Here is a 27,066-nt window from a genome sequence, read left to right as displayed (position 1 = left end):
CAGTTGACATAGACACTGCCACAAAACCCTAGTATTTTCGGTCTCACTGACAGGGATCTCGGTCTCACCGAGATGGGATTGCAAACTCTCTGTTTCCCTTTGTAACGTTTCGGTCCAACCGAAATGAGCGACCGGTCCCACCGAGTTCACAATGCAAACTCTCTGTTTCCCCTTTGCAACGTTTCGGACTATCCCTTCTAGAAGGAGAAGATGAAGATCCGTATCTCAGCCATTAACGATGATACATGGAACGTGGTACAGTTTGGGTTCACGGTTGAAATACCTCAGGCCCCCATTGATGTCGAGAAGAAACTCATTCAGATGGACGCTCAAGCTAAAGATGAAATTGGTGGCCATCTCTCTCGTGCTCAATTTCTTCGCTATCGTTAGTGTGAAACTATGAAGGAATTGTGGGACATTCTCGAGAAGATAAATGAGGGTGTTTCAAGTTAGGAAGAAGCTCTCATTGATACTCTTCGAGACAAAGTTCAATCGGTTCAAGTGCATTGGAAATAAAAGCTATCAGCAAACCTTCGATCATCTGAGTGACATCACAAATGAGCTGCAAGGTCTCTATGCCAAAGACATCACTAACCATGAAGTTGTGAAGAAGTTGCTCCGATCTCTTGACAGTTCATTTGACACACTTGCTCTAATGATCAGGGAATGAGCTGATTTCAAAGTTGTCGATTCTACTGATATCATGGAAAGGCTAAACACCCAGAGGAACAAGAAGAGAAGAGAGATCTCTATGGCTCAAGTCATCGCAAAAGTCATGCTCTCAAGGCTATGGCTGATTCTTCCTTCGAAGGGAATGCCGAATAAGATTATGATGGCCTAGAAAGGATTGGCAAAGATCTCGCACTGATCATGAAAATATTCCAGCATCTTCACAGGAAGAACCAGTTCTAGAACAAAGGATCCAGCAAATCTGTCAGTTCAAAATCTTCATCAAAACCAACTGGAGATTATACCTGCTTCAAGTGCAAAAATCCAGGACATTTCATCTCAGACTGCCCTCTTTGGGAAGCTGAAATCCGTGCTAGTGGAAGATATGTTTCAGGCAACTATCGAGGCAAAATCAAGAGTAAGAACTATGATTCCAATTGAGAAGAAAACAAAGAAGTTCTTCAAGAAAAAGAACAACTCCACCTCCAAGTCTTCATCAAGATCTTCCTCAAGGAATCCTTCGAAGTCCTCCTCCAACCGCAAGAATACCTCTCACGAAGCTAAGGCATACATCGGCAAGGAGATGGATCTGATGAAGAAGAATCATCTAACTCCGAAGAAGTTGATGAATCCGCCGAGGACTCTAATTTTGGCATGGCTGGTATCACATGTGCTTCCACTCCTGCATCAAACTTCTTCACCAACCAGTCAAGCAACAATGAATCTCATGCCTACTGCTTCATGGCCAAGGCTTCGAAAGAAAAGGTATCCACCAAACATCACAAGGTTTACTCTAGTTCAATATTCTTCGGATGAGGATGACCATGCTAAACTGATGAAAATTGCTAATATACAACAAAAATCTCTTGAGAAAATTGAGAAAACCTCGGGAAATCTGAAAGTGCAACTATCCCTGGGTGGTTTTGGTAATTCCTAACAACATATAGCCCATTGAGATAATACTATTTCAATATAAATATTTCAGGAAAGCTCAATGATTGGCATGGCATGGATTAGAAATGTCGACCCCTCAAAATGCTAAGTCCAAAAGATTGGCTCAAGCTCTAAATCTCAAGACTCTACATTTTAATTTTAGTCTTCCAAGATCACATTGAGTCCATAGGAAAAGCCAATACTATTAAAAGGGGATGAGGTGTTGCTTAATGGGCTACTTGCTCAAAATGCTTAGTGATATGCTCCAGAACCCTCATCCACTTTCTCATATCCACATATGTCCCAAACCAAAAGTCAAACTCGGCCCCACCGAAACTTTCTATCTGGCGCCACCGAGTTTAGTTGACATAGCCACTGCCACAAAACCCTAGTCTTTTCGGTCTCACCGATAGGGATCTCGGTCTCACCGAGATGGGATTGCAAACTCTCAGTTTCCCTTCGTAACGTTTTGGTCCAACCAAAATGAGCGATCGGTCCCACAGAGTTTGCAATTCAAACTCTCTGTTTCCCCTACGTAATGTTTCGATCTCACCGAGATGAGCGAATCGGTCCCACCGAGTTTGCCTGACCAACTCTCTTGTTAGCTTATTACCAAAATCGGTCCCACCGAGTTTGTGTAATCGGTCTCACCGAGATTACGTTATGCCCTAGCCCTAATGAAATCGGTCTCACCGAGTTGACATGTCGGTCCCACGAAAAATCCTAACGTTCACATTTTGAACCAAATCGGTCCAACCGAGTTTCATTATTCGGTCCCACCGAGTTTGGTAATTTGTGTGTAACGGTTAGAGTTTGTGTGGAGGCTATAAATACTCCTCCACCCACTCTTCATTCGTGAGGAGAGCCATCAAAACATGCCTACACTTCCATCATACATTTTCTGAGAGAGAACCACCTACTCATGTGTTGAGGTCAAGATATTCCATCCCAACCATATGAATCTTGATCTCTAGCCTTCTCCAAGTTGCTTTCCACTCAAATCATATTTCCACCAAATCCAAATCAGTGAGAGAGAGTTGAGTATTGGGGAGACTATCATTTGAAGCACAAGAGCAAGGAGTTCATCATCAACACACCGTCTATTACCTTTTGGAGAGTGGTGTCTCCTAGATTGGTTAGGTGTCACTTGGGAGCTGTCGTCAAGATTGTGGAGTTGAACCAAGGAGTTTGTACAGGTAAAGAGATCGCCTACTTCATGAAGATCTACCCTGGTGAGGCAAGTCCTTCGTGGGCGATTGCCATGGTGGGATAGACAAGGTTGCTTTTTCATGGACCCTTCGTGGGTGGATCCCTCTGTGGACTCACGCAACCGTTACCCTTGGTGGGTTGAAGTCTCCATCAACGTGGATGTACGATAGCACCACCTATCGGAACCACGCCAAAAATCTCCATGTCTACATTGTGTTTGCTCCCTCCAAACTTCTCCCTTTTACCTTCATGTGCAATGTTTTACATTCCGCTGCTATACTCTTAGACTTGCATGTGTAGGTTGTTTACTTGACTAGTGCTAAGTTGCTAAAATCTGCCAAGACTTAAAATTGGGAAAAGGCTATATTTTTATTTGGTCAAGTAGTCTAATCACCCCCCTCTAGACATACTTTCGATCCTACAAAATCTGAAGGGTTGTTGATTGAGGAGAAGGAGAAAAACCAGTCATTGGCAAAGAGCATTCCACTCTCATGTCATGAATGGAAGAACTATCAAATCGTCATGATTTTCTCTCAGCAGATCACGAGAGATTGAACTATGATTACCTGAAGAGGAAACAGGAACTCGAGTCACTAAGAGAGGCCCATGAAGATTTGATTAGATAAAATTCTCTTCTCACCCAACAACTTAAAGAGAAACATGAAGTGTTTGTTCCACCCTTCTTGAAATGCCTTGAACGAAATAATGCTGACTCAAATGTTAAATCTTCTGTGAATGCTAACCCTTCTGTTGAGAAAAATGGTTCTGTGCCTGATGAAAATGCTAGGTTGAAGGATCTTATTCATACATGAATGTTCACATCTCTCGAAGGGCATCAAACCCCGTGTGATGTTCTGAAGAAATCCATTCTTCACAAAAATTCCAGGAAAGAAGGTATCGGTTTCGAAAGGAAAGTGAATGAAAATGGTACCTACTGGGAACCTGATCAATATGCTCACATTGTGTGGGTGTCTGCCAAGAGCAAAACGCCTGATCCAGCTTTGCTTTCGGGATATGATTCTCCTATCCCTAAATACTCTTATGCTGATTCTCTAGACAACTATAAGTTGTTCAAAAACCAACGTGGTGAGGCTGTTGATCACTATGTTGGACCAAACAGCAGGAATGCCCCCCCCCCTCCCAAAGAAAGCTATCTAGGTGCCAAAGAAAACTATCGATGCATTGCCTATTACTCCAATGCTAAACATGAAGGAAAAAAATGCTCGTTATTGCATTCGATAGAATGAGTACATGCATACCTCATTCAACCACTATACTCATTCATTTGGAAATAATTTAAATGCCTTTACTTTCGATTATGCTCGTACTACTTCGAGTAACAATTATGGTTATCGAAAGAAATCCTATCCTGCTCGCTCATTTGTTTCCCAGGCACCTGCAAATATGTGGGTGGTTAAAAAAGCCTAATTCTTCTGCAGGACTATGTCTCTGGGTGTACCGAATGGATAATGGATAGTGGATGCACTAGTCATATGACCGGAGACAAGTCATTGTTTGTCGAACCCAGCTTAACTACTTCATCTTTGAAGTACATTACTTTTGGCGACAACAACAAAGGGAAGGTAATTGGGCTAGATAAAATTGCTATATCCAGAGACAAGACTATTGATGATGTTTTACTTGTTCAGTCTCTTAGATTCAATCTTATGTCAGTTGGTAAGCTGTGTGATCTAGGCATGCTAGTTCTATTTTCCATATCCAAATGCATTGTGTTTATGGCCTCTGACAATTCCTTCGTCTTTGAGGGAAATAGAAAGGGTGATTTATATATTGTGGATTTCTCTAAGGGTCCCTTAGTCCAAACTTGTTTGTTTGCAAAAGCAACCGAAGGTTGGCTGTGGCACCAAAGACTTGGTCATGCAGGTGTGAGAAATTTGCAGATTCTAGTGAAGAAAAATCATCTCCGTGGCATTCCTGATGTAAAATTCAACACGGATCGTCTTTGTGCTACATGTTAGACTGGTAAAGTGTCCAAGAAGCATCATTCATCAAAGACTGTCATGACCATGACAAGATCTCTGGAAATTCTTCATATGGATTTATTCGGACCTCAAAATTATGCAAGTTTCGGTGGCACTCATTATGGTTTGGTTATAGTTGATGATTTCTCTCATTACACTTGGGTATTCTTTCTTGAAGAAAAAACCTGTGCTAAAGACATCTTCAAAAGATTCACCAAGAAGGCCCAAAATGAATATGTTGTGCGAATCAAGCATGTCAGAAGAGACAATGGTATTGAGTTCAAAAATACTCATATCGAGGATTTTCTCAATGAAATTGGTATAACTCATGAGTTCTCTGCCGCATACACTCCCCAACAGAATGAATTTCTTGAGCGAAAGAATAGAACTCTCATTGAAATGGCGAGAACAATGCTCGGTGAGTACAAAACTTCTATTCGCTTCTGGGCCGATGCTATTAACATTGCTTGTCATGTTATCAATCATGTTTATCTTCACAAAATCCTTAAGAAAACTTCATATGAGCTTATCACTGGCAAGAAACCAAATGTTTCTTATTTACATTTGTGACATGAATCATAATTCCAAGTTTGCACCTAAGGCACATGAACGTTTTCTTCTTGGTTATGGCTCTAACTCACATATTTATTGTTGGTGCAATGATACGCCCCTTATGTTTTGGAGTTTGTTGACATAAACAGTATGGGACTTATGTGTTTGCTAGTGCACATAGAGTAACAGGTCCCTGAAGTATTGAGGAGTTTGATGCAAACGACAAAGATAATTTCCCTACGTGGCAGTGAAGGTTATCACCGAAGGTAAAGCTAACAAGAGTGACCCCTAAAAATTATTGAAGTCCAAGCAATTGGTTCGGTGATTTAATGGACCGGGTGAACATAACCATAAGATTTCTATTCCCAAAAAAGAAGGGGGGACTAACCGGTTTTCCGTCGGAGTCGGAGTTGTTGCGGAAGTAGCTATGGACCTCCGGCTCCGACTGGGGAGGCACGACAACGGCGATGAAGTCAAGGTCGCGCTGCTACCCGCGCGAGACCTCGTTGGTGGCGACAGCAACCTCTGTGCCCAGCGTCATGCATTGTGGGGGTGCTTCACTAGCCCCGGTGTCGCCACTCCCTCTGATGGTGTTCTTCGGCAACATCCTAATACACTCCATGCGGCAGTGACGACTGTGGACTGGGGGTGCGGCCACCTATTATGACTAGCGGATCAGGCGGGCCATTAATATGGAGTAGTGGGAGCGAGGTGGCTAGCGGTCAAAGGGCTGGCTCGCCTCCCAGTGAGCCTGCGCAGCGGACTAATGGCATGCCTACCGTCATTTCACACAGCTACTAACACGCCCCCGGTGACACTTTGTAGCGAACACGCGCATGCCTCGGCCTCCCGGTCTGCTTGCATGGCAGACTGCTAGCATGCGTGTCATCAACTCACGCATGCTCGCACGACACATGGGATGTGTGGCGGTACGTATTATATTCATTTTTCCTTTTTGATGATTAGTTATGCCGCTTTATTGCTTAACCGAAGCACGACACATACATTGTTGGTCCAACGCACACGGTTTGAATGAAGAGTCTGTTCGCGATATTGGTTTCTAATTATTGATAATTTCCTGTCAGTAAGAAGATTATATCAAAACTTGTCTCAAATTTGAAAAAAAGTTATAATATCATATGACACCACGATAAGTTTCATGAATTTCAACTAAGTTTTGGATTTACTGGATCTTAAAATCAAGATTCTCGATGTTAGAAATTTCTTGCATGGGGACTAAACATGCACCCAGGGACACGTAGACATATGATTTTCCAATCCATTTTGGTGCACTATCACGGGTCTCGTGTAGCTCAAATTTGATTTTTTTTCACATTAAATCCCTAGGAAATCAATAAATGTATAAAACCAGACAAATGTTATCTATTTTTTTTAACACAAAACTCCTTTGGTCACATGTTTGTTGCAGAAAAAGTTTAACATGCATCTTTGGGCCACATGCACGTTGTGGTCCTTGGACACTCACACTACAAAAAAATACACTTCCGTGATGATACGTGTTTGTCACAGTTGGTCATGTTTTCTGTCATGCATGTACATCCATGATGATTTTATGACAAAATCAAGATAGTCATACCTGTGCTGTCGTAGAAGTGTTCCATGACATTACCAAAATTATCTTCACGGAAGTGTCCACTTCCATGACGATAAATCGCGCATCACAGAAGTGCTTTCGTCAAGGGTGACTGACACGTGGCATCCACCGTAACGGAACGCCATTAAGCTATCGGGTCGGGTTTTGGATCTGATAACCCGTTAACAGCCCCGACCAATGGGGATTTTCCATGTGTAAAATCATCATTGGCTGGAGGAAACACGTGTCGGCTCATCGCCTGGACAGATGTCATCCACTCATTGGACAGAAGGCGCCTATGATACGTCGACACGTGGCATGACCCAACAGAGGCCCATTCCTGTGAAAAGGCCGGCCCATTTGACTTGGTCAAAAGGTGGCGGGCCGGCCCATGGAAAGCCTGTTAACGGCATGTTCGCATATAGCTCATTTACAGCCCGCTAACCCAAGGCCGTTACGCCCTATTCGAATTAGGCCCAGTAGCGTCATCTGGGCCATCCAATATGATTCCAGTCTGTTTTCACTTTTGGCCCATGTATGGCCCATGACGTCTTTCGGCCCATATGAGGCCCTATGTAACTCTTGGCCTATTAACGGCCCGTGGTGAAACTGGCCCATAATAAACAGTGTATCACTTTACACACATTAACGGCCCGTGGTGAAACTGGCCCGTAAAGAACAGTGTATCACTTTATACCCATTAACGGCCCATTATTCCGTTGGGCCGTTTCCATCCCATGTTATCTTTCGGCCTTCTCAGAGCCCATTTATTCTTGGGCTATTTTCCAGCATTTGTTTACTTACGGCCCGTTACTGTCATTTTCTGCTTGTGGGCCAAATTCAGCCCGTGGTTACAGTCGGCCCGTTTGTGGTCCGTTAATACGTTGGGCCGTTTTCATAGCGTCATCAAATACGGCCTATTAACGATGGTCCGTTATGGTCGGCCCATGAACGGACGATTCCAACTCTAGCCTGTTTACGGCCAGAATGCGGTCTGTTTGGCCCAGGTTTGGCCAATCGATCATACGGCCCGTATAAGGCCCATTGATGATACGGCCCGTAGAAGGCCCATTGTTTCTACGACCCGTAGAAGGCCCACTATTTCTACGGCTCGTAGAAGGCCCACTATTTCTACGGCCCGTAGGAGGCCCAGTGTCACTACAGTAAATATTAGCCCATGGTTATTGTGGCCTAGTTTTAAAAAATAGGTTATTGCAGCCACTAGCAAACCGCAGAAAAAGAATTGCACTGACTACAAGCAAACAAATAAACAAGACAACAAGGAAATAAGTAAGCAAGCAACTTACACTAGGCTATCACGGCTATTACACATATTACATCCACTGGGCATCAAAGTTCGCCACCAGTGCAAATATAGGGAACACGGCAGCATATAAACGCCACAACAAAACAAGTCCAGAACTGAAACCACTTCAGAAGAGCTCAAGAAACAATATCCGGGGTACCCATAATGCTAGCAAGATGCTTAGCAAGCTTATTAACTTTCTCTTGTTTGGCGCTTAAGTCCTCCAGCGCTTGCTGTTGCACCAGAAAGTATGCATCTGAATTCTGCAGGGACTTCCTCAGTCCTTCGGCTTCCTGTCGCATAACATCTGATCGATGTCTTTCAACTTGAAGTTGAGACTCAAGAAGCCGAACTGATTCAGGCAACGAGTTCGAAGAGCTGGTGCCAGCAGTGGTAGCCAGTAACTCAAACACTACATCAAGACAGGACTTTGGGGTTGTCTCAGTGTCTTCAATATAGTTTTTATCAGCTTTCTTGGAGACCAACAGGGATGTCTCACTATCTTGAACCTTATCTACATTACTTACTTTACCATTGCATAACAGGGTACTCTTCTCCAATATTTTATCCGCGTTCTAAAAGAGAAACAAACAAACACATCTCAGGTTTAAAATGTAGTATATGAAACTCATTTTGGTAAACCAGTTCAGTAGTAAGGTGGACAGGATAACAGCATGAAACAAACATATATCTATGTACTATGGTCACTGTATGGTCTATATCATTCTAGTTTATGTTGCCAAATCAAGATAGATATAGGTCGAATCATATCTATTTAAGACAAAGCAGCATAGACAGAATATAATTGTGGGAAACTACACAGCAATAACAACACTTGTAATGTGCATAGCATGAGAACATAACTGTTTATTCAATTGAAACTGAAATCAACATAGAGCAAGTTACAATAGCAAACATCCAAACACGTTGAAGAAACAGGTTTAAAACATACCTGTTGCGCCATTGGAGTTTCAATTGCATCCTTCAAATTTGAAATTAGTTGGTATCAGTAAATACAGTGATGCAAGAGCAAAGTAGTATGAACCATAGCTATGGAACCTGACCTGAGAACAATTCTTCTTTTGCTTTAAGTGTTGACTTCAGGTTCGGAGTGGTGGTCCTCATGATTTGGGCACTGTAGCTGCCTTACTAACTGCTCGTGTTTGGGTGCTCTATGGTGGAGACGGTGCTGTGCCAACGGGAACTGGGTGTCTATCTACTAGGATTGGGGTTAGAAGGGGTGTAGCTGGTTCTCTGTCCAACTGGGTAGGGGTACAAACTGCATGAGTGTGGGTTATGTGTGGTAGAGCTGGTTCTTGGGCAAGTACAACCGTGGTTCTATCTGCATCGACAGGTAGCACGATCTTTTCTAAATACCGTGTTTTTACTCCCACAGATACTGCCATCACTCCCTCCAATTGAAATGGTTGATAAACAAGAAAAGTAATTGAATGTACAGACATTGTAAGATAGACAGGTGCAATGGATAGTAGGGAAGAAAACAGGGCATGAAATAATTCACATTTATGTTGTCTAAGCAAATAGAATAGCAGGACATAATTTCACATATATGATGGCTAATTAAACAGGATAGCATGACACAATTTCACATGTATGATGGCTAACTAAACAGGATAGAATGACATACTTCAAAATATAATGACTATGTAAACAGGATGACATGATATAACTATACGATGTGTTTATTAAAGTGGTTGTCATGCCATAAATCACAAACATGCCGTCGATGGAAACGTGATGGCATGATATAATTCACGGATAGAATGACATAATTTAAAATATGATGACTATGTAAACAGGATGAGATGATATAACTATATTATGTCTTTAGAAAATGGGTTGGCATGCCATAATTCAGATACATGCTGTCTATGTAAACATCATGGCATGACATAACTCAAATATATGATTTATATACTAAGGAAGTGAGCAGAGGGCAATCGCATATATGATGTGTCAACTAAGGAGATGGCATTCAATATTGTGTATATGATGTAAAAACTAAGCATTGCAATACAACATATGCATTATATGAGTAATATAACCCTGCCAAGTTTGAGCATACACCTCAGGGGGATAATAGGACTGGTCATCTGCCTCTGAATCCTCCTCTGAAGAGCTATCTGTAACCAGCAAGATATCTGCTTCAGCAGGTAGCATTGTCTGCTCTGAAGACCTTGTTTTCACTCCAGATTTCTCCATCACCAATTCAAATGGCTGATGCACAGGAATAGTAGTTGAATATACAAACATTGTCGACAAAAGCAATGAGAAATACAAAAAAAGGATGCCATGATATAATTCACCTATATGACGCTTGCCTAAACAGCATGGCATTGCATAATTCACATACATAATGCCTTGCAACAAGATAACATTGCATAATTCACATATATAATGTCTTGCAACAAGATGGCATTGCATAATTCACATATATGGTAATTAGACACTAAACATGTGGCATTCACACAAAGCATGTCTAAACTAAGAAAATGACATAGCAATGCAAGATACCATACGCACGATATGAGCAACATAACCCTGCCAAGTTAGGGCATGCACCTCGGGGGGGATATGACTAGTCATCTGTCTCCGAATCCTCCTCAGAGGAGCTATCAGTAACCAGCAAGACATGTGCTTCGTCAGATAGCATTGTCTGCTCTGAAGACCTTGTTTCCACTCCAGATTTTTTCCATGACCGTGCCGAATGGCTGATGCACAAGAAGAGTAATTGAATGTACTAAAATTTTTGACAAATTTAACACGTAATAAAAAATGATGGCATGATATAATTCACATATAAGATGACTGGCTAACCAGGGTGGCATTGCAAAATTCACATATATGATGCCTGGCTAGACAAGATGGCATTACATGATTCACATATATGATAAAGAAACTAAACAGATGGCATTGATAGATGGCATTGACACAAAGCATCTCTAAACTAAGCAGATGACATCTTTAATGTATACAGTAAGCAATGCAAGGCACCATATGCATGATATTACCAACATCAGCATGCCAAGTTAGAGCGAAGACCTCATGGGATAAATAGGAGTGGTCTTCTCCTTCTGAATCCCCCTTAGAACAGTTATCTTCCTCTTTATTATGATCCGAAATGGGTGGAGTGGGGCTGCCTTTGCGCCCACCATGGAACGACATCTGCATGAAATTTTATTGCCACGCAAGGCTCGTCTCTTTTGCTCTACATGATCAGCTCCATTGTGTACAATAACTAGCATGCATAGGAATAAAACATAGTGAGATTATGTAAGGAGTGCATGCACAAATCTAGAGTGATGGTAGCAATCTGTGGATAGACCCAAAACCAATGATAGTAGGCAGATAATAGCTTTAGTTAAAAAATACAGATAATGGCTCCTTTAATGTTTGTTTGCACCGAACATGAAACTCATAGTAAACACCGGAGATTAACCAGATAGTAGACAGATAGTACTAATTGCTGCCCAAATATGTACCCCACAACCATTTAAAAACTCAAGCCTCAACATTAGTTTGGACCTGACTCGGAGTATAATAGGTGAACACGACGATAATGTAGCATGTCATCATATTAAGCGACGCATAACGTAAGCAGACACGGAAGAGTGCGACCTCTCTTGCGGACCCGTGTAGTCCTCAAGGTCATCTGCTCAGTTGATGATGGTAATGCAGTTGTCGTGGCTGTCGGCGGCTGATACGTCTCCAACGTATCTACTTTTCCAAACACTTTTGTCCTTGTTTTGGACTCTAACTTGCATGATTTGAATGGAACTAACCCGGACTGACGCTGTTTTCAGCAAAACTGCCATGGTGTTATTTATGTGCAGGATCAAACGTTCTCAGAATGACCTGAAACTTCACGGAGACACTTTTTAGAAAATAAGAAAAATACCTGCCAAAGATGAAGGCCAGGGGGCCCACCGTCTTGCCGCGAGGGTGGGGGGCATGCCTGCCCCCCTAGGGTGCGCCCCCTACCTCGTGGACCCCTTGTTGCGACTCCGACTCCAACTCCACCTCCATATATTGAGTTTCTGGGAGAAAAAAATCAAGGAGAAGACATCATCGCGTTTTACGATACGGAGCCACCGCCAAGCCCTAAAACCTCTCGGGAGGGCTGATTTGGAGTCTGTTCAGGGCTCCGGAGAGGGGAATCGGTCGCCATCGTCATCATCAACCATCCTCCATCACCAATTTCATGATGCTCACCGCCGTGCGTGAGTAATTCCATCGTAGGCTTGATGGACGGTGATGGGTTGGATGGGATCTATCATGTAATCGAGTTAGTTTTGTTAGGGTTTGATCCCTGGTATCCACTATGTTCTGAGATTGATGTTGCTATGACTTTGCTATGCTTAATGCTTGTCGCTAGGGCCCGAGTGCCATGATTTCAGATCTGAACCTATTATGTTTTCATCAATATATGAGTGTTCTTGATCCTATCTTGCAAGTATATAGTCACCTATTATGTGTTATGATCCGTTAACCCCGAAGTGACAATAATCGGGATACTTACCGATGATGACCGTAGTTTGAGGAGTTCATGTATTCACTATGTGTTAATGCTTTGTTCCGGTACTCTATTAAAAGGAGGCCTTAATATCCCTTAGTTTCCGTAAAGACCCCGCTGCCACGGGAGGGTAGGACAAAAGATGCCATGCAAGTTATTTTCCATAAGCACGTATGACTATATTCGGAATACATGCCTACATTATATCAATGAACTGGAGCTAGTTCTGTGTCACCCTAGGTTATGACTGTTACATGATGAACCGCATCCGGCATAACTCTCCATCACCAATCCATTGCCTACGAACTTTCCATATATTGTTCTTCGCTTATTTACTTTTTCGTTGCTATTGCTATCATCACTACAAAATACCAAAAACATTATTTTTACTATTGTTACCTGTTGCTACCGTTATCACCACTATCATATTACTTTGCTACTAAACACTTTTCTACAGATATTAAGTTTCCAGGTGTGGTTGAATTGACAACTCAGCTGCTAATACTTGAGAATATTCTTTGGCTCCCCTTGTTGCGAACCAATAAATTTGGGTTGAATACTCTACCCTCGAAAACTGTTGCGATCCCCTATACTTGTGGGTTATCAGTGGCGGGGAAGAAGATTTGAGGCGGCGAAAGACAGTCTGGAGAGCGGATCCCTGCTGTGGTGAACCCTTCCATTGTTGTAGCAGCTGAGCTGGGGTGGAACACAGCGCCACAGGAGCAGGACAAACCACACAAGGTTTTGTTTGGCATATATCTGTAACAGAAGTAATTGAGTAAGGGCTTGTTTGAATTTGAGTATTCTAACAATGCAGGGATAGGAAATAGACAGGAATAGGATAGGAATGCATGTGCAAAATAGAGAATTTAAAAACACAGGATTTCTGCTAATCTGGGTGTTTGATTCACAACAATTGGAAGATCACAGGATGCAAAAAATCATGGTGAGATTAAGTCAAACCACAAGAAAATGTACGGTTATAATGCTATTATGGTACTATATCTTAGTCTTGTGCTTGATGAATAGGAATATGAAAAGGAGGAGAAGTGGAAATTAGAATTCCTACGGTTTTTCTTTCAAGGAGACACTAAAGGAACCAATCCTACAGTTTTCCTTTGCTCCATTCCTTTGCACCAAATTCATGAAAAGTAGTACCATAGGAAACTTTCCAATTCCGATGTTTTTCATTCACTTTTCCTTTCAAGCACTAGCGATTCTAGTAGGCAGGCTTGAGCAAGGAAAATCCTACACTAAAAAATGTTTTTGTGCTACTTCTATTACTTTGGACCCAGGCCACTACCATACTAGCTCAACTCCCAGGCCCATCGACAAATGCACAGCTCAAACGCGCAGAGATAAATAATGATGGCGTTCAAGAGAGTCCATCACTGATAGCTAAGTTGCCTGGTACCTCACTGCTTGTCATATAGTAGGATAAAATAATCATATTTCCCGTTACTAAGAGTGCTCAGTGGATAATATATATAACATGTAGAGTAAAAAAGAGATGCAACAAGTGTACAACCTCTTTGGCGAAGCCATGTCGATCTCAGTATGATTGGGTTGGCTGGTGAGGATTCTCCGGCTGACTTGGCTGTCGGAGGAGGGGAAGAAGATCTTAGGCGTCTGGAGATTGAGCCCGTGGTACTGCTCCGCTGTGATGGAGGGTTTCATCGTTGGAGCAGCTCCGGGGAGTTGTACGACGCCGAGGCTGAAGCAGGACAAGAGAGACAACGAACAACGTTAACCTGAGTGGAATTCTAATAGCATCTCCAATACATGACGTAAAATACATAACCACAAAGTGCTAGATGTAAAATACATCAGCCGCTCATCTCTGAACTTAACTGTCGAAACTGAATTTAACTATCAAAACTGAACTTAACTATCGAAACTGAACTTAACTATCGAAACTGAACTTAACTGTCGAAACTGAATTTTGCAGTCGAAACTGAATTTTGCTGTCGAAATTGAATGCACTAGCAAGGTGAGGCTACACGTCGGTCGACTGACTTTTTCATCTCTGGTCAGTCGATTTTGCAGCCGTTGGATACGAAATCAAGGGCCTGCGGTTCATCTTCAACCTCCCCCCCCCTGAGCCGCCAGCCACCACCGGCCAAACAGCAGCCCCCCCCCCCCCCCCCCCCGCTGCCGGCGGTGCGCCGCCTTGCCCGCCCCGAAAACACTCCCCACCGTCGGTCCGCCGCCGCCCCGGCCATCCCTCTAGCCCCCCCCCCCCGTGCCGAGCTTTTTCTCCAGCGATCCCCACGCCACCGACCCGCCAACGCCCCGCCACCACCGGCGACCACCACCCCCATCCTGAACCCTAAGATAGATAGTGGGGTACCTCTCCGGCGAGCCCCCCTCCCCGCTGCGGCTGGTTCTTCCTTCACCCTAGCGAGCCCCCTACCACCCCCTGAAAATCGACTGACCCAAAAGTTGATTCAGTCGACTGAAGTGTAGCTAAATCAGAGCAGCATCGCAAGCAATAGCAAGAGCGAGAGCAGCAACGTGAGCAAGAGCATACCAGGCAGGGGACTGAGAGCAAGAGCAGAGTAGCAGCGCGAGCGAGAGCTAAAGCAGCAGCTCCTACTGATGTGGACATCGCCGCCGAGGGAGCGACGCCATGGAGGAAGTGGTCAGCACCGCCGCCATGGATGGAGCTGCGCCGTGTCGGCTCGGGACCGAGTGCCGGCAGCACCGTGAGATCGAATCAAGAAGAAAATGCGGCGATTAGTGTACAACCTCTTTGGTGGCGCCGATTAGGCCGCAGCTTCATCCGAGGACACGGTGATGATGATGCTCTTCCGATGGTGCAGGTGAAGACGACGGTGTGGGAATGGAGATGGCGCGAAAGACGAGGGGAACATCGGGGCAGCTCCTTGGAGGTGGAGGGCGGGGTGGTTGAACCGACGGGACGATGCGATCAACGACAGATCCTCATCCGGTACGGTGGATGAGGGACGTCGAGGTGTTGTTGTGGACGACGTCATCGGGGAAGAGGCTCCGGCTAGGTGGCAGACGGAGTAGGGTGTGGGGTTTCGTCATGGGTTTTCGCAGCCTCGGTGTACTAATGTGTAGGTGGATGGGATGGCAGTGGGGAACCATGGCTTAGAGACGCGCTTGTCCAAAATGTGGGGTAAGTTACAAAAGTACCCCCATCGATTTGAGGCGGTTCTTTCGGTTCAGGGGTACCACGGGCATTTCGCGTGTCAGGACTTCACAGGAGGTGGGAGTTTTCGCGTGCGTTGTAATTTCGGAATAGCAAGGCGCGGGTTGAGATGGAGGGAGTTGTCGGAGCACAACGAGAGAAAGATATATCTTAAATATTTCGGGCTAACAAGGCGCGGGTTGAAGAGGCGGGAGTTTCGCAGCACGATAGACAGAGACGCTAGCTTGAATTTTCGGCATAACAAGGCATGGCTTGAAATTTCGGAAGAACAAGCTTAACGTGTACCCAAAAAAGACAATTTGCACGTCAACACGCACAACACACACACAAACACCATTTAGACTAGAGTAAGGTACACGTGCATTGCACGCATGAGATTTGGCAACCAAATTATGAATAAATACCACATTATAGCATGCAAGCTTTGAGTCATATATGCATGATGTAGATGTTCGTTTAATTCTTATAGTTCATTTCATTCAAAATCATCTAGTTTTTATAAGAAAGCTAATCTATTTTAAGATTCATGGAATTGTGCGTCGTAAGACATAAAGTAACAAATAATGGCAAATCATGTAGAAAAACATTTGGGCAATTCTGATACGGAAGATTCTAGAACAAATAAGAAGTGCTTGTGTTTTGATGTTTGTGCTTTATGCTTAAGTTCAACCATGGAGTCTTCTAGATTATACATGTGGCGAAATCTGGTGGAATCTAGATGATACCCAACGGCCAGTAGTGCTCAAATTTGCCATCTTTGGACCATCGGATTCGCCTCATCCAACGACCATCTTTCAAAGTTAAAGTTACCCGCACACAATATAAAAAAAATATAAAATATAATATAATATATAGGGGTATAGATATAGATATGTGATGTGAAAGCCGCCCATCATCTCCAATTAGAATAGTGTGTCCATGCACGGATGCGATGTGGCCAAATGATGTCTGCCATCGGTATCTCAAATTCAAATGAGTCTGACCTTGTTCAATGTGTATACATTACAACATGCTCGTTTCCAAACCACACCGCACAGATCTCTGTTATATTCATCCATGCATGGGTTTCAAACATCAGGATCTCTTATTCAAATATTTGAATTCAACTTTACATTGATTATGACCTCACCTATTCTTTTACACCCGCACAGTAGTCTTCTCTTTATAATTGTACCAATAACTTTCTCTCGTGCATGCATGCACACACACTACCAGTCGGCATTATCCATCGCATGCATGCAATCTTTTTCTTCAGGTCGGTCTCCCATGAAGACACACACCCACACACATCCCCCTCTCCATCATATCGAGCATTCTTTATCTCTCACGCGTGCATGCGCAACGATCGATGTTCCTCTATGTATGTGTGTGTATATAGCTAGGTCTTTCATAGTTTTCCACGCAAACCAATCAATCAATATATCCAGTGAGGTCTCACCCTCTTTCCCACGTCCACATCGATCAATCTATACCTCTCTATATAGGATTAACATATATAGCTAATACACCCACATGAATTATATATCCAACATCCCCCTCTCATGATCCATGCCTTCCGCTTCATCTCTCAGACGCGTGCACAATGGTGAAGACAGGGGGCAGTAAGGGCCCTGCCCCTCCCCCCCCCCTAACATCACTATATATCAAGGCTAATATGAATGTGATCATTCGACAATTCCTGCTAAAAATGGTTTAAGTTCATGAATTGACCCTCCTCGTAAAGGATTAGCAATGCTTGGCCCCCTAGCTCGTTTATTTTTCATGGCTCCGCCACTGCGCGCAACAGCGCACGTGTTCGCCCCCTCTCTCTAAATATCCATCTCGCACTTGTGCATTCCTTCATAGTCTCCCTCCACTCGGCCCCTCGCACCATCTTCTACCCCCCCACCGGATTTTTCCACATGTACAATCTAGCAGACTCCATGGTTGAACTTAAGCATAATGCACAAACCTCAAAACAACAATGGTTCTCTTTTGTTCTAGAATCTTCCGTATCATAACTGCCCAAACTTTTTTTTCTAGTTGAATTGCCATTATTTGTTTTTACTTTATGCTTTACAATGCACAATTCCATGAATCATAAAATAGATTAAGGGCTTCTTTGATTCAAAGGATTCTCAAAGGAATTTTGGAGGATTCTAATCATTAGGAATTTTTCCTATCTTGGTTGTTTGATTCGTAGGATTGTAAACCATAGGAATTTTTCCATATGATTCATTTGCACTAGATTTCATAGGAAACATCCCATCCACTCAAACCTCTTTGAATGTCTTTTGAGAGTACTTTCAGATATGAATGTCTTTTGAATTTCAGATTTGCAGTATTGAGCATATGAAGTATTTTATGAATTCTAGAGATCTATTTTTAGCACTTAAAATGTAGTTTCATAGGAGTATAAAAGTGCAGACAATGTGATTCTCAGAGAAGAAACTGCAAGTTTCAGTTTCAGATAAGAAACTCCAAGTTCAGTTTCAGATAAGAAACTGCAACTTTCAGAGGCAGAGCATTTATATTAACACGGCCTTTTCAAACAGGGTTAACATCATGTAGGAAGTTTTATTCATGGTCGAAAATGGAACTACCAGCTAGTTAACATCATGTTGATCAACATTCATGCATAGCACATCTTCATATGATGCACAGTCAAAATGCCCACACAATGTCGAGTGTGCGAAACACACAGAAAATGAGGGACGAAGTTTTGGCAAGTGTTGGACGTGGTTTTGGGCTGCCCCGTCTAGGCTTTCATTTTTAACATGCGCCGCCCACGAGCTCGGATGGGAGGTCCATAGGCCTGTTTGTATTTTCTTAGGGCTGTCATGTATCGACCGGCCTATGGACCTCCCATCTGAGGTTTTATTTTTGGCAGCCCAATTTATGTATATTTTTGAAGAAAACGCAGAGGTCTGTTCTATTTTTCTATATAAGAATAGGAACGCCAGGTCCAACTTATGTTTCCCTTCTAACTATATTATATATATTTAAATTATTTTATATGTTATTATATATCATTTTTATTGTCATCATATATTTAACAGATACTTACATATGTAAGAAAACAATATCCCACATCTTATTAACTTATAAAAATAATTTCTTAACAAATAAAATCCTGGATTGTTTTGGTACGAAAATCCTAGTGATTGTGTACAAAAGCTTGGTAAGATTTAAGTACAAATGTAATAATATCACTTATTATTTAAATATATTTATAACAAAATGGTCAGCCCCTTTTTATTTTTTGATAACATTGCTGGCCAACCCAACATTATAATTAGAATCAGCCCAGCAAAATCGTGTATTTCGAGAAAGTGCAAATGGCACGTAATTTTTTAGGAAATAAAATAAATGGGCCGCATGGATGCTACATTATTTGTTCACCCAGCCCAGCTAATGGCTGAAAAAAGGTCAAATCGACTGTAAATTCTACCGCGCAAAAAAAGACTGTAAATTCTGGAAAAAATGGGTTGAATACGTGCCACATTTTTGGAGGCTGAAATGTGGGCCAATAGGTCGAAGCCAACGCAAGTCGTTGTCAATTTAGTCAACAAATGATTCTGACATGTTAGCCGTTGTATTTACATCCAACGACCGGCATCCATCTTCAATCTCTCATCTTCTTCCTCCAGTGCCGCCGGGACCACCTCCCGCCTCCTGCTGGTAGCAGCTTTGCTTAGCATGCTTCACTATGAAGCGCTACTCCAGCGTTGGCCAAGCCATCCCTCCGCCCCTCCACATCTCCTGTTCTTCTCCGTCGACTGCCGAACCACACCGCACTAGAACCAGTTAACCCTCGTACACCTCTCCGTCTGTGACTCTACTCCCGCGTCTTCCCATCTCTGGCTCGTTGCTGTCCGGGGCCTCGCCGTCGTCCACCACCTTGGATGCGCTCGGCGTGGCGTGGTCAACATGGTCAACGAACGACACCATCGGAAGTAGACTATGCGTGGAGAGGCTGACAGCTGGGTCCATGGCCGCACACAAGGAAATGCCTCCTTATTATGCGCAAAATAATGATTCCTCCACCTGACATCTGGGACCCACCGGAAGGGCCTCTGTATTTCGCGAAAATAATGTGCCCCCCGCTGACATGTTGGACCCACCAGCTATCTTCACACGCAAGGAAGTTCCTCCTTATTACGCACAAAAAATAAATATTCCCCCTGCCAGCTGGAACCCAGCATAGTGGGAGGCTGACTTGTGGGCCTACCAAGTTGACGAGGACGGAGGGCTTTGTCAACTTAGTCAATATGAACGATTCTAGCTCCTATTACCATACGATGTTCATCCGACGGCCGTAGTGCTTCTTTAACCTCTGGTCTTCTTGCTCTAGCCGTCCAAACCAGCATCGGTCGTGCCGCGTGCTCCTGCCTCCCATGGCCGGCTATGATGCCGCGGAGGCCTCACCGCCCCCTACTACTCCCACCGCTGGCCATGCCATCCCTCTACTCACCCACAACCCCTGTTATTCTGCGGCGACAGCAGCCTCACACCGCATCCTAACCAGTGAACCCTCGTACTCCTCTTCGTGTGGGCATCCACTGCTGTGTCTTCCCCAGCTCTGAGTCATCCCCTTCCTAGTCCTCGCTGTCGTCCACCGTCATGGTGCTCTCGGCACGGCGTGGTCAACGTGGTCAAGGAACGACTTCCATCGGACATGGACTGTACATGGAGAGGCTGACAGCTGGGTCAACGGCCGCAGCAAGGAAGTGCCTCCTTATTACGCGCAAAATAATGATTCATCCACCTGACAGCGGGGACCCACCGAACGGGCCACCGTATTTCGCGAAAAAAACGTTTCCCCCTGACTGTTGGGACCCACCAGCTACATCTTCGCACGCAAGGAAGTGCGTCCTGGCAAAAAACGATTCGCCCCCCTGACTGCTAGGACCCACCAGCTACATCTTCGCACGCAAGGAAGTGTGTCCGGGGAAAAAATGATTCGCCCCCCTGACTGCTGGGACCCACCAGCTACATCTTCGCACGCAAGGAAGTGCCTGATAGTCGTGACCCACCTAGTCGAAGCGTACGTAGCGTTGTCATTCTGGTCGCGAACGTGTATGTACATATATACTGGTGGATGTAGAGGCGCGCACGTGTTGTAGTAGAGGTGCCTATGTGTCGTAGTAGAGGCGTGCACGTAGCATGTACACGTACGTACAGTGGCCAGGGTGTTAGAAAGAAAATACGGCCACATATGTGTACATATGGGCGGGGTCTCGAACGCCTACTCGCGCATACGTACGGCCAGGGCTCGTGTACATGGCTGGGTCGGAACGGAGAAACAGCGTCGTCATCGTGTTCATGGGGAGACAACGGAATGCGTCGTGTTCATGGGGAGGCAATAGAATGCGTCGTGTTCATGGGGAGGCAACGGAATGCCTCGTGTTAATTGGGAGGCAACGGAACGCGTGGGAGCCAACCGGCTGGGTCGGAACGGAATGCGTGGTCGTGTTCATCGGGAGGGCTTGGACGGAACAGGCGATGGAAACGAGGCCTGGCGTACCGCAAAACGGAGGAAACGAACCTCCTACGTTCAGAACGGGGTCCTGTTGATCGGGAGGGGTGTGGTGTACCGCAAAACGGAGGAAATGGACCTCCTACGGTCGAAACGGGGGTCCTGTTGATCGGGAGGGGTGTGGCATACCGCAAAACGGATGAAACGGACCTCCTACGGTCGAAAGGGGGTCCTGTTGATCGGGAAGGGTGTGGCGTACCGCAAAACGGACGAAACGGACCTCCTACGGTCGAAACAGGGGTCCTGTTCATTGGGAGGGGTGTGGCGTACCGCAAAACGGGACTCCACGGGATACTGTTCATCTCCACCGTCGACCTCCTCCAGCCTCCACGGGCTACCATCGACCTCCACCAGCCTCCACGGGCTACCATCGACCTCCACCAGCCTCCACGGACTCCTGTTCATCCAGCCTCCACCGCGCGCTACTCCATCGGCTACTGTTCAACCAGCCCTCCACGGGCACCCCTCCACCGTCTACTGTTCATCCAGCCCTCCACACCACAGGGTCCTGTTCAGCCACACCTCCACGGGCACCCCTCCACCATCTACTGTTCATGCAGCCCTCGACACCACGGGGTCCTATTCATCCAGAGGCAAGGCCACCACTCACTGTTCATCCAACCCCCCCACCCCCCGCAACGCTCACTATCCATCCAATCGATCGGCTTCAGTTAGCAGCGGTAGCGAAGGAATCGCTCGATCGAGTTCAGTTAATAGCCATCGATCGATCGCTCCGGTTCAGTAACGCGTAGCCTGCTGTGCAATCGCTCGGTTTCAGTTAGAGCCCAACGCCTCGCTCTGGTTCAGTTAGAGCCAACGCCTCGCACACACGCACGTACATGTACGAGAGAAACGCGCATCGCTCGGCTCCCGACCTCCCACCGTAACCGGGAACTCCCTGAAATCCCCCCCCTCGCTTCTACCACGGTTTTTTACATCATGGATGGCCCAAAGAATGTCATGCAGCTGCGTCTCCGGCCCGCCCAGGACGAAAAGCCCATTTTCCGTCATGATTTTTTGTCATAGAAGTAGGAGCCCACCACATCTATGATGATACCGGGTTTTGTCACAATTATCGTCATAGAAGTGGCATATGTATGACAGAAAAAAAATTCGTTCGGCCCAAAATGTCATGGATGTGTCTTTTTTTTGTAGTGTCACTCGCGTGTGACTCTCTCTATGGGCCCACGAGGTCATCGTCCAACATTATGACGGTATGACCTGTGGTGAGAGAGGTTAATTTGACCAACAAGGACGGTCATGTTTTGGTTTTTTCTACGTACGGTAGGAGTATATATAGTACACGTCGAAGAGGCTGGGGCAACATACACTACGCGTCATATAGGACAGTCACTCGCATGCGATGCTTCCATCCGTGGGCTCACGAGGTTGTCCTCCATCACTTTGACCCAATGAGAGAGGTTAACTTGACCAACAAGGAGGTTTCTTTTTGGGTTGTGTTGCGGTAGGAGTACATAGTACGCGTCGAAGAGAGGAGGACGGGGTAGCTGATAACCCACAAGTATAGGGGATCGCAACAGTTTTCGAGGGTAGAGTATTCAACCCAAATTTGTTGATTCAACACAAGGGGAGCCAAAGAATATTCTCCAGTATTAGCAGCTGAGTTGTCAATTCAACCACACCTGGAAACTTAATATCTGCAGCAAAGTATTTAGTAGCAAAGTAATATGATAGTGGTGGTAACGGTAGCAAAAGGTAACAGTAGCAAAAGTAATGTTTTTGGTATTTTGTAATGATGATAGCAATAGCAACGGAAAAGTAAATAAGCGAAGAACAATATATGGAAAGCTTGTAGGCAATGGATCAGTGATGGAGAATTATGCCGGATGCGGTTCATCATGTAACAATCACGACATAGGGTGACACAGAACTAGCTCCAATTCATCAATGTAATGTAGGCATGTATTCCGAATATAGTCATACATGCTTATGGAAAAGAAATTGCATGACATATTTTGTCCTACCCTCCCGTGGCAGCGGGGTCCTAGCGGAAACTAAGGGATATTAAGGCCTCCTTTTAATAGAGTACCGGACCAAAGCATTAACACATAGTGAATGCATGAACTCCTCAAACTACGGTCATCACTGGTAAGTATCCCGATTATTGTCACTTCAGGGTTAACGGATCATAACACATAATAGGTGACTATATACTTGCAAGATAGGATCAAGAACTCTCATAGATTGATGAAAACATAATAGGTTCATATCTGAAATCATGGCACTCGGGCCCTAGTGACAAGCATTAAGCATAGCAAAGTCATAGCAACATCAATCTCAGAACATAGTGGATACTAGGGATCAAACCCTAACAAAACTAACTAGATTACATGATAGATCTCATCCAACCCATCACCATCCAGCAAGCCTACGATGGAATTACTCATGGACGGCGGTGAGCATCGTGAAATTGGTGATGGAGGATGGTTGATGATGACGATGGCGATGGATTCCCCTCTCCGGAGCCCCGAACGGACTCCAGATCAGCCCTCCCGAGAGGTTTTAGGGCTTGGTGGCGGCTCCGTATCATAAAACATGATGAATTCTTCTCTCATTTTTTTCTCCCCGAAAGCAAATATATAGAGTTGGAGTTGAGGTCGGAGGAGCTCCATGGGGCCCACGAGGTAGGGGGCGTGCCCCCCACCCTCGTGGACAGGTGGTGGGCCCCCTGGTCTTCATCTTTTGCAAGGATTTTTTACTATTTCTGAATAGATGTTCCGTGAAGTTTCTGGTCATTCCGAGAACTTTTGTTTCTACACATAAATAACACCATAGCAATTCTGCTGAAAACAGCATCAGTCCGGGTTAGTTCCATTCAAATCATGCATGTTAGAGTCCAAAATAAGGGCAAAAATGTTTGGAAAAGTAGATACGACGGAGACGTATCAGCATCACATACTACACACATGTCATGAACGATCTCGCTTTGTGTGGGGACTTTTCGGTTTCCAAGGCAGGTGCCACAAAGAAGTTGTGGATATTGGGTATTAAAAACATCACCAACACCTTGGGCCACGTGAAGACGATGGTTGTCACTCACTCGCCTGCGACGCTTCCCTCCATGGGCTCGCGAGGTTGTCTTCCATCTAATATATGACACAATGAGAAAGGTAATTTGATGAACAAGGAGGATTATTTTTGGGTTGTGTTATGGTAGGAGTATATATTACGCATCAAAGAGGGGAGGAGCCAACATATACTGCGGGTCGTGATCCTCGCTTCGTGTGGGGGACTTAAAGGTTTCCGAGGCAGGTGCCACATCAAAGTTGTGCATATATATAGGTATTCAAACATCACAACCACACATCTCCATACATGTGTTTGGCCCACATGCAAGCGATGATGGTTGTCCTCTAGCACTCACTCACGGAGTTACCGGCGAGATGATTTGTCCATATGTGTGTGCCCACTTGGTCAATCACTTTGACCGCGTCGATAGTGGTTAATTTGACTTATAATTAGGAGGGGCTTAAATTTTGGTTCATCTTATATGGTACGGTACATGCGTGTCATGATGTGAGATAACATATTATACTGGGGGGCGAGCACGCGACTCGTCATGAACCTCTCTCTATGTGGGGACTATCCGATTTTTCGACGCATGCATGCGCTACATCAAAATGTTGTTCTTTTGGTATGCAAACATATATGCATGCATCACGCGTGTCCACACGTATGTTTGGGGCACATGCATGTAGTGGTTGTGTTTGGACACTCTCCCTTGTTTGGTTTTCATCGACAACCTATATATTCATGGGCCCGCGTGGACATCCATCACTTCGACCAACAACGAGAGAGGTTACCAAGGTGGATTCTTCTTCTCTTGGTTTGCGTTACTGTATAGTCGTACGTCGATCATGGTGATATTCGAGACCTAAGTTTGAGGGCATACATATGCTACCTCTTGAGCACTGTGTTGGATTTCCCTGAAGAGGAAGGGATGATGTAGCAAAGTAGCGTAAGTATTTCCCTCAGTTTTTGAGAACCAAGGTATCAATCCAGTAGGAGATTGCGCGTGCGTCCCCTAGTACCTTCACAAAGAAAATAACTCCTCGCAACCAACGAGATAAGGGGTTGTCAATCCCTTCACGGTCACTTACGAGAGTGAGATCTAATAGATATGATAATATAATATTTTTGGTATTTTTATGATAAAGATGCAAAGTAAAATGAAAGAAAAGTAAAAAAGCAAAGGAAATAACTAAGTATTGGAAGATTAATATGATGAAGATAGACCCGCGGGCCATATGTTTCACTAGTGGCTTCTCTCAAGAGCATAAGTATTCTACGGTGGGTGAACGAATTATTGTTGAGCAATTGATAGAATTGAGCATAGTTATGAGAATATCTAGGTATGATCATGTATATAGGCATCACGTCCGAGACAAGCAGACCGACTCCTGCCTGCATCTACTACTATTATTCCACTCATCGACCGCTATCTAGCACGCATCTAGATTATTAAGTTAATGAAAATAGAGTAACACCTTAAGCAAGATGACATGATGTAGAGGGATAAATTCATGCAATATGATAAAAAACATCTTGTTATCCTTGATGGCAACAATACAATACGTGCCTTGTTGCCCCTACTGTCACTGGGAAAGGACACCGCAAGATTAAACCCAAAGCTAAGCACTTCTCCCATTACAAGAAAGATCAATCTAGTAGGCCAAACCAAACTGATAATTCGAAGAGACTTGCAAAGATAACCAATCATACATAAAAGAATTCAGAGAAGATTCAAATATTGTTCATAGATAGACTTGATCATAAACCCACAATTCATCAATCTCAACAAACACACCGCAAAAAGAAGATTACATCGAATACTTCTCCACAAGAGAGGGGAGAACATTGTATTGAGATCCAAAAAGAGAGAAGAAGCCATCTAGCTAATAACTATGGACCCGAAGTTCTGAGGTAAACTACTCACACTTCAACGGAGAGGCTATGGTGTTGATGTAGAACCCTCCGTGATGGATACCCCCTCCGGCGGAGCTCTGGAACAGGCCCCAAGATGGGATCTCGTGGATACAGGAAGTTACGGCGGTGGAATTAGGGTTTTGGCTCCGTATCTAATCGTTTGGGGGTACGTAGGTATATATAGGAGGAAGGAGTACGTCGGTGGAGCAACAGGGAGCCCACGAGGGTGGAGGGCGCGCCTCGGGGGGTAGGCGCCCCCATACCTCGTGGCCTCCTCCTTTATTTCTTGACATAGGGTCCAAGTCTCCTGGATCATGTTCGTTGAGAAAATCACGTTCCCGAAGGTTTCATTCTGTTTGGACTCCGTTTGATATTCCTTTTCTTCGAAACCCTAAAATAGGCACAAAAAAATAGTAATTCTGGGCTGGGCCTCCGGTTAATAGGTTAGTCCCAAAAATAATATAAAAGTGGATAATAAAGCCCAGTAATGTCCAAAAAAGTAGATAATATAGCATGGAGCAATCAAAAATTATAGATACATTGGAGACGTATCAAGCATCCCCAAGCTTAATTCCTGCTCGTCCTCGAGTAGGTAAATGATAAAAACAGAATTTTTCATGTGGAATGCTATTTGGCATAATTTTAAT

Source organism: Triticum aestivum, chromosome 1A (genome assembly GCF_018294505.1).
Source record: "Triticum aestivum cultivar Chinese Spring chromosome 1A, IWGSC CS RefSeq v2.1, whole genome shotgun sequence".
NCBI classification, from domain to species: Eukaryota; Viridiplantae; Streptophyta; class Magnoliopsida; order Poales; family Poaceae; genus Triticum; species Triticum aestivum.
The sequence above is the reverse complement of the archived record's forward strand: the minus strand, read 5'-3'. Positions refer to the sequence as shown.